At 43.9% G+C, this 8,080-nt stretch overlaps 1 protein-coding gene across 2 annotated transcripts in view; it reads left to right on the top strand.

Annotated features, from left to right (window-relative positions):
- Positions 1-1,402: 1,402 nt before the first annotated feature.
- cpt1ab (carnitine palmitoyltransferase 1Ab (liver)) overlaps positions 1,403-8,080 on the top strand; it is a 41,422-nt gene continuing 34,744 nt past the window's right edge. For both annotated transcript variants that reach the window (XM_061970013.1, XM_061970011.1), the window contains exon 1: positions 1,403-1,560. The gene's annotated coding sequence lies outside the window, so the exon portion shown is untranslated. The remainder of the gene's footprint in view (positions 1,561-8,080) is intronic.

Genomic DNA, 8,080 nt, shown 5'->3' with positions numbered 1-8,080 from the left:
TTACTTTCCTGCGATTTCCCTGCAGCGCCGCGGATGGACACGTGCACTTTGACCTTAGTACAAGACTGCTTTTAAAGGATTGTGTGAAGAAATGCAAACACATGCTACTTCCAATCATATCAGAAAATTATACCTGACACAATTAACCACATTTTCTCTTCTACTGTTACCAAATAGCATTGGATGGATGGATGAGATTCAAAGATAGTCTGTTTTTGTCAAACCATCTTTTTAATTTGTTAATTTCTTCTGTTATTATTTGTATTATCTTCTGTGTGTTCTCTCCTGAACCAAATTGAGGGGAACCCTGATGGTTACAATATCAGAGCAGGTAGTGGCCTAGTGGTTAAAGCAGTGGTTCTTAACCTTGTTGGAGGTACTGAACCCCACCAGTTTCATATGCGCATTCACCGAACCCTTCTTTACTGAAAAATAAAATGATGTTTTTTTTTCAAATTCAAAACAAAGTTATATGTTTTTGGTAACACTTTAGTATGGGGAACATATTCTAAGTAACAAAGACTTAATTTAGAGTTATTTGGTTAGGGTTCGGGTTAGAGGGTTAGGACCAGGGTTAGAGGGTTAGGGTTATAATAAGACCAGGCCGAATAAGGCATTAATAAGTACTTAATAATGACTAGTTAAGAGCCAATATGTTACTAATTTGCATGTTAATAAGCAACTAATTAATGGTGAATATGTTCTCCATACTAAAGTGTTACCATGTTTTTTTTACTGGTGCACAAAATGAACCGTGCATGAACATCACCTTGTTCAAACAACAAAACCAACACAGTGCATAAACTCACAACAAATTACACACCTACAAATCAGTGTGACTTCTGCTGTTGCCGTATCCGCAATACACCGATAGGGAGAAGTTTTTATTTACACGATGAGTCGGGTGTGTCTTGACCTCCGCCGAACCCCTGAGCCCGACTCACCGAACCCCTAGGGTTCGATCGAACCCAGGTTAAGAACCACTGGGTTAAAGTGTCCGCCCTGAGATCAGTAGGTCGTGAGTTCATATGAAGACTATAAAAATGGGACCCTTGGCACTCAGCATTAAGGGTTGGAATTAGGGGTTAAATCACCAAATGATTCCCGGGCGCGACGCCGCGACCACCGCTGCTGCTCACTGCTCCCCTCACCTGCCAGGGGTGAGGGTGATGGGTCAAATGCAGACACCTAGTGTGTGTGTGTGTGACAATCATTGGTACTTTAACTTTTATATATATTGTATCAAAATGCTTTATTTTTTAAAATTGGACACCCCTTCTCTTAACCTTTGACCAAGGAGAGTCTTGGGAGTCACCTTTAGGCGTCCTCAACAACCTCTTGTGATACCACTTCAATCCTTAGAGGGGCGCTGTTGCACCCAATACGGAGGTGACGTAGCAAAAGAAGCAGACGCCGTACACCAGCTTTTTTCTCTCCCATTCATGTCGCTGGTGTGACGTTAGCAGTCCACACACACGCACAGACAGACACCCACGCTCACATTCTGACCCGAACACTGAAGTCCTCCACAAAAACCCCTCAGATTCATAGGAACGCTCGGTGAGTAAGAACGCCTCCATTGCCTTGGCGCGGTCTTGCCTAGCTTGACTCTGCCCACCGCAGTTTAGCAGGCGGCTCATTAAACATGGCTGCGACGGATTTGAAAACACCAACGCTTTTCAGTTAAAAACGTGGCGGGTTATTGTTTCATTTCGTTTGTTATTGTCGGGGTGATTTTTGTCGTTGTCTTCTGCGCAGTAGTAGCTTCAACTGTGACGTTTAAGGGCCGCGGAAAAAAATAGTAACTTTCGCTTTTCTCTTAATCCTCCTAATAAAGACACCGTAGAAGTCACAGCCCAGGTACAAGGTGTCGCTTACATAATATAATACTTTAATTTCCTCTGTTTATTAATCGTGTTAAAACATTATTCCCTCATTGCTGTCTTCCCTACTCACTGATAACACCTATGTAGGTAATGGTGCAAATAAAGGTCATTCATTGTCATGTCCACGGCAACAGGACACCATTCAGACTTTGTTTAAGCGTCTGTGTGTAAAAAAAATTAACTTATATAAATTTGACAAGACTATCATGTATATTGTTTATGGGTTTATTTACAATGGGGGTGCGCACACGTGACCTAGTTTCTGGCAGACCACGTGGTTTGATGCCTGCCATAACATTACAATAACGGGGGAAGTGATTAATAATACGAATATTATTATAATAATGGAAGATAGTGCGTTTTTGATTCTAGAATTGCATGGTTGTGTTGGGATTGGACGTACTTGAAATGACGGGGTTGTGATGAGACCTGTAATATAAACGTAAACAAAACCTTCGTGATGACAGTCGCTGCGTTTTAGACGCCGGTTTATCACCACAAGCAAAATACTTACTTTTTAAAATGCGGTGAACGCTTGTTGGCATTGAAGTATTTATTTGATAATTTCTAGTTTTATCTGTTTCCGTATCCAAGCGGCAAGCGCGCAGCGACCTTTCCCCCAGTTTCTGCAGCGAGGGGCGGATCATGTGACGTTTAGGGGGGAGGGGCGGTTTGCAGAGTTGAGGTGGATGATACTGCACATTTTGGCGTCGATCTTCGAGCAAGTGAATACAGGCCCTGTATCGCAGATACCGATACTTCTTTTTTCATTTGGATATTTTTTGAAATCATTAACAGCTTTTACGATTTTTACAATCAGTTTGCTGATTGAAATAATAAATAAACATTTGTTAACAGATGTTCATTATTTAAATGTAATATGCCATTATAAGATAATGTAACAATACCGACAAAATTATAACCTTTTATTACATACAATTAGGCCTCGGCCGATAACAAATTGTGTGTATAGGACGTATAAGATTTCATCGGATTTAGCTATTAGGAGTGACAGATTGTTTGGTAAACGTATAGCATGTTCTATATGTTATAGTTATTTGAATGACTCTTACCATAATATGTTACGTTAACATAACAGGCACATTCTCAGTTTGTTATTTATGTGTCATATAACCAGTGTTGGGACTAACGCGTTACAAAGTACTGTAACGCCGTTAGTTTCGGCGGTAACTAGTAATCTAACGCGTTATTTTTTATATTCAGTAACTCAGTTACCGTTACTACATGATGCGTTACTGCGTTATTTTACGTTATTTTTATGTAGTATCGGCTAGAAACTGAGGATCAGAGTGTGTTTTATTCCAGCGAAGCAGAGATGTGCTTCTGATTCTTCCTCTGCGCTCTCTGTGTGTGCGTGTGACTGTGTGTCTGAGTGTGGGAAGAGGAGGGGAGGGGAGGGGAGGGGGGTGCGCAATACAACCGTTGGCCAACAAAAAAGTAACCACAGAACACTATACGACTATACGGTATAGTGTTCTGTGGTTACTTTTTGGTTGGCCAAGCGGACGTGACGACAGGCTGTCCCCACTCAGATCCGCACAGACCTGGAGGGGCGTGCCTTAAGTCCGGCTGGAAATCGGCAGAAATTTGGAGAATGGTTGTCCCAGGGAGAGCCACTGAAATTCGGGAGGGTTGGCAAGTATGAGATATTCTCACTTCTTTTCTTTTGTCGAGCACAAAGAAAAGAACATTTTAGTTAAATGTAAGTTGTGTCTTGGATCAAAGATCCCGTCTACTGCCCAAAACAACAATTCAAATCTGCCTGGTTAGGCTCTGTGTATGTCACGTGTGCTTTCCTTAGGTGAAGCCAGGTTTACAGCTATGTTGTTGATTGATTGATTGATTGATTGAAACTTTTATTAGTAGATTGCACAGTACAGTACATATTCCGTACAATTGACCACTAAATGGTAACACCCAAATAAGTTTTTTAACTTGTTTAAGTCGGGGTCCACTTAAATTGATTCATGATACAGATATATACTATCAAATATATACTAACATCATAATACAGTCATCACACAAGATAATCATCAGGGTATATACATTGAATTATTTACATTATTTACAATCCGGGGTGTGGGATATGGAGGGAGGGAGGGGGGGGGGGGGGGGGGGGTTAGGTTTGGTTGGTATCAACACTTCAGTCATCAACAATTGCATCATCAGAGAAATGGACATTGGAACAGTGTAGGACTGACTTGGTAGGATATGTACAGCAAGTAGTGGACACAGAGAGAGAGATCAGAAAGTATAAGAAAAAGTGTCTACATTTGATTATTTACAATCCGAAGAGGTATTATGTGGAAGGGAGGGTGTTAGTTTATGGTTGTAGTTGCCTGGAGGTGTTCTTTTAGTGCGGTTTTGAAGGAGGATAGAGATGCCCTTTCTTTTACACCTTTTGGGAGTGCATTCCATATTGAAGTGGCATAGAAAGAGAATGAGTTAAGACCTTTATTAGTTCGGAATCTGGGTTTAACGTGGTTAGTGTTAGTGTTAGTGTTATTATGCTGTTTGTTACTTATGTATGTTATGTTGCAGCTATTTAAAATAGTTTTGTCAATTTGTTCTGGCCTGAAATTAATTGGCCCTTTGAAACATATCTTTGTCTTTGTGTGTTGTATGTAGAGCACATTGCTTAGCAGAGTTCAGTGATGCAAATGTATGTCAAGTTGATCAACAGATTGTATTATTCTCCAGTGCAATAACAGTACTGAAATGAAGGCTAAAAGGGCATTAATGGGAGCTTTAAAAAAAAAAAGTAGAAGAAGTAACTAAATAGTTACTTTTCACAGTAACGCATTACTTTTTGGTGTAAGTAACTGAGTTAGTAACTGAGTTACTTTTGAAATAAAGTAACTAGTAACTGTAACTAGTTACTGTTTTTCAGTAACTAACCCAACACTGCATATAACGTACACTTATTCAGCCTGTTGTTCACTATTCTTTATTTATTTTAAATTGCCTTTCAAATGTCTATTCTTGGTGTTGGGTTTTATCAAATAAATCTCCCCAAAAAATGCGACTTATATATGTTTTTTTCCTCCTTTATTATGCATTTTCTTCCGGTGCGACTTATACTCTGAAAAATACGGTAAGTTAATTGTCAAAGTTGACCAACTTCTTGGTTTATGGCCACAAACCTTTACTTTACAGTTGAGATGCACAAATTATAATCTAGAATTAACTTTCAACTGCTCAGAGGTGATGCACCATCTCACTGGCTCAATGTGGCAATATAGCAGCATAAGCTAGTTATTAGTGCTCTATGTTCATAGCGCAGTGAAAAATCATTTGTCTGCAAATGCGCTTACAATAACAATATTGCTAATACTTGGTTAATATTCAGGTCACGAGATGTAAATAGAGTATTGTTGGCGGTTTTTGGATGTTTTTAGAGGGCTTTATGAGCGTAATATTGTAGTCCCATTCGCTGCATTCTGAGCCACCTTGTACTTGCCGTATTTTACGACTTATTTTGTTAGTTTTAGTTTATTTCGAACATGCACAAAATACAATTACAATGCAATGCAACACATATTTCCAGTTGTTTCATTACAGCATGTCCGAAAAGGAGTAGGAAGAAGCAGAGCCTACCCCTTTTCATGTCATAGCAGTTATATCCCCTTTTTTTGTTTTCCGTTTTTAACAGAACAGTGAATATATAAGTAAATAATTAAATATACCAGAAGTAATTGAATAAATATTTAATACATAATACATATTAGACATTTAAACATATACACAATATCTATATGGCTTCAAATATATTTTCTGGGTGACAGTTTGTAAGGTGCCTACTTGTCCAGGGTGTACCCTGCCTTCCGCCTGAGCGGAACTCATATATATATATATATATATATATATATATATATATATATAATTTGTTATTGGACTTTTGTGCTCGTCACAGATTGTCAATAACAAACACCATGTTCAAACATAAGGGTGTCCATATGTGCACTTGGCACCAGGACACCCTAGGCCGCAGTTCCATGATCGACTTTGTAGTTGTGTCATCGGATTTGCGGCCTCATGTTTTGGACACTCGGGTGAAGAGAGGGGCGGAGCTTTCTACCGATCACCACCTGGTGGTGAGTTGGCTGCGATGGTGGGGGAGGATGCCGGACAGACCTGGCAGGCCCAAACGCATTGTGAGGGTTTGCTGGGAACGTCTGGCAGAGTCTCCTGTCAGAGAGAGTTTCAATTCCCACCTCCGGAAGAACTTTGAACATGTCACGAGGGAGGTGCTGGACATTGAGTCCGAATGGACCATGTTCCGCGCCTCTATTGTCGAGGCGGCTGATTGGAGCTGTGGCCACAAGGTAGTTGGTGCTTGTCGTGGCGGTAATCCTAGAACCCGTTGGTGGACACCGGCGGTGAGGGATGCCGTCAAGCTGAAGAAGGAGTCCTATCGGGTTCTTTTGGCTCATAGGACTCCTGAGGCAGCGGACAGGTACCGACAGGCCAAGCGTTGTGCGGCTTCAGCGGTCGCAGAGGCAAAAACTCGGACATGGGAGGAGTTCGGTGAGGCCATGGAAAACGACTTCCGGACGGCTTCGAAGCAATTCTGGTCCACCATCCGCCGCCTCAGGAAGGGGAAGCAGTGCACTATCAACACCGTGTATGGTGAGGATGGTGTTCTGCTGACCTCGACTGCGGATGTTGTGGATCGGTGGAGGGAATACTTCGAAGACCTCCTCAATCCCACCAACACGTCTTCCTATGAGGAAGCAGTGCCTGGGGAGTCTGTGGTGGGCTCTCCTATTGCTGGGGCTGAGGTTGCTGAGGTAGTTAAAAAGCTCCTCGGTGGCAAGGCCCCGGGGGTAGATGAGATCCGCCCGGAGTTCCTTAAGGCTCTGGACGCTGTGGGGCTGTCTTGGTTGACAAGACTCTGCAGCATCGCGTGGACATCGGGGGCGGTACCTCTGGATTGGCAGACCAGGGTGGTGGTTCCTCTCTTTAAGAAGGGGAACCGGAGGGTGTGTTCTAACTATCGTGGGATCACACTCCTCAGCCTTCCCGGTAAGGTCTATTCAGGTGTACTGGAGAGGAGGCTACGCCGGATAGTCGAACCTCGGATTCAGGAGGAACAGTGTGGTTTTCGTCCTGGTCGTGGAACTGTGGACCAGCTCTATACTCTCGGCAGGGTCCTTGAGGGTGCATGGGAGTTTGCCCAACCAGTCTACATGTGTTTTGTGGACTTGGAGAAGGCATTCGACCGTGTCCCTCGGGAAGTCCTGTGGGGAGTGCTCAGAGAGTACGGGGTATCGGACTGTCTGATTGTGGCAGTCCTCTCCCTGTATGATCAGTGCCAGAGCTTGGTCCGCATTGCCGGTAGTAAGTCGGACACGTTTCCAGTGAGGGTTGGACTCCGCCAAGGCTGCCCTTTGTCACCGATTCTGTTCATAACTTTTATGGACAGAATTTCTAGGCGCAGTCAAGGCGTTGAGGGGATCTGGTTTGGTGGCTGCAGGATTAGGTCTCTGCTTTTTGCAGATGATGTGGTCCTGATGGCTTCATCTGGCCAGGATCTTCAGCTCTCACTGGATCGGTTCGCAGCTGAGTGTGAAGCGACTGGGATGAGAATCAGCACCTCCAAGTCCGAGTCCATGGTTCTCGCCCGGAAAAGGGTGGAGTGCCATCTCCGGGTTGGGGAGGAGATCTTGCCCCAAGTGGAGGAGTTCAAGTACCTCGGAGTCTTGTTCACGAGTGGGGGAAGAGTGGATCGTGAGATCGACAGGCGGATCGGTGCGGCGTCTTCAGTAATGCGGACGCTGTATCGATCCGTTGTGGTGAAGAAGGAGCTGAGCCGGAAGGCAAAGCTCTCAATTTACCGGTCGATCTACGTTCCCATCCTCACCTATGGTCATGAGCTTTGGGTTATGACCGAAAGGACAAGATCACGGGTACAAGCGGCCGAAATGAGTTTCCTCCGCCGGGTGGCGGGGCTCTCCCTTAGAGATAGGGTGAGAAGCTCTGCCATCCGGGAGGAGCTCAAAGTAAAGCCGCTGCTCCTCCACATCGAGAGGAGCCAGATGAGGTGGTTCGGGCATCTGGTCAGGATGCCACCCGAACGCCTCCCTAGGGAGGTGTTTAGGCACGTCCCACCGGTAGGAGGCCGCGGGGAAGACCCAGGACACGTTGGGAAGACTATGTCTCCCGGCTGGCCT

This window comes from Nerophis lumbriciformis, linkage group LG10, assembly GCF_033978685.3.
Source record: "Nerophis lumbriciformis linkage group LG10, RoL_Nlum_v2.1, whole genome shotgun sequence".
NCBI lineage: Eukaryota > Metazoa > Chordata > Actinopteri > Syngnathiformes > Syngnathidae > Nerophis > Nerophis lumbriciformis.
Note: the sequence above shows the minus strand (reverse complement) of the source record. Positions and strands in the feature narration are given on the sequence as shown.